This window comes from Gossypium hirsutum, chromosome A03 (assembly GCF_007990345.1).
Source record: "Gossypium hirsutum isolate 1008001.06 chromosome A03, Gossypium_hirsutum_v2.1, whole genome shotgun sequence".
In the NCBI taxonomy this organism is placed as follows: domain Eukaryota; kingdom Viridiplantae; phylum Streptophyta; class Magnoliopsida; order Malvales; family Malvaceae; genus Gossypium; species Gossypium hirsutum.
The window spans coordinates 11,366,966-11,368,253 of record NC_053426.1 but is presented as its reverse complement, the minus strand read 5'-3'; the positions used below and the strand labels follow the sequence as shown (position 1 = coordinate 11,368,253).

Genomic DNA, 1,288 nt, shown 5'->3' with positions numbered 1-1,288 from the left:
CACGCACTATGTATGATTATGCTAAACCTTCTTTAACAGGAACTGAACCAAGCATAGTTAGACCTACTGTAGCTGCAAATACTTTTGAATTAAAACCTAACACTATTCAAATGTACAACAATTTGTTCAGTTTGATGGTTTGCAGGATGAGGATCCCAACGCTCATTTAGCCAACTTCTTAGAACTATGCGATACATTTAAAATTAATGGCATTTCTGATGATGTCGTATGTCTTCAGTTGTTTCCCTTTTCATTGAGGAATAAAGCTGAACAGTGGTTGAACTCGTTACCACGAGGGTCAATTACTACTTGGGAACAAATGACCGAAAAATTCTTGCTAAAATATTTTCCACCGGCTAAAACGGCTAAGTTACGCAATGATAACTCTTCTTTTGTGCAGATGGATTCAGAAACCCTCTACGATGCATGGGAGAGATACAAGGACTTACTGAGAAGGTGCCCTCACCATGGGTTACCGCTTTGGCTCCAAGTACAAACATTTCACAATGGTCTGAATCCTTCGAATCAGCAAATGGTTGACGCAGCGGTGGGTGAAACCATCAACAATAAAACACCGAAAGATGCCTATGAGTTTATATAGGAGGTGTCACTAAATAACTATCAGTGGCAAGTCATGAGGACAAAGCCAACAAAAACAGCTGGTGTTTATAACGTCGATTCAGTCACCATGCTGTCAAATCAAGTAGAATTCTTGAATAAAAAGATTGATGGTTTTCTTAATTCTTCACAGATTCACCCAGTAATGCAGTGCGAAGCAAGTAACGATGGAACAAGCCATCCGAAATATCAACCTTATGCCCATAACATGGATAACGAGCAACTAAACTACATGGGTAATAATCCTCGACCTCAAAACAATCCATTTAGTAACACTTACAATGCAGGTTGGAGGAACCATCCCAATTTCTCATGGGGAGGCCAAGGAAATCAAAGACCACAACATCCTTCGGGTTTTCAGCAACCACCCTACCAACGGGAGAAGAAGCCGAACCTAGAAGAGATGCTCTCAAAGTTTATATCGGTGTCAGAAACCCATTTTCAGAACACCAAGACAGCACTTAAAAATCAACAAGCATCGATCCAAGGGCTCGAAACTCAGATAGGGCAGCTGTCCAAACTGATCTCGGAAAGACCACTAGGAAGTTTACTTAGTAACACCAAATCAAAAGAGCATGTCAAAACAGTTACACTAAGGAGTGGGAAAGTGTTAGCGGAATCTGAAAAGAAGTTAGCACAAGAAGCTGTGGAAAGCAAAAGGAGGGAAGAA

At 40.8% G+C, this 1,288-nt stretch overlaps 1 non-coding gene across 1 annotated transcript; it reads right to left on the bottom strand.

Moving 5' to 3' along the window:
• Positions 1-367: 367 nt before the first annotated feature.
• On the bottom strand, positions 368-474 carry LOC121226123 (small nucleolar RNA R71). Its single transcript, XR_005924000.1, has one exon. It is a non-coding gene; the product is annotated as a small nucleolar RNA R71 (small nucleolar RNA).
• Positions 475-1,288: the final 814 nt, after the last annotated feature.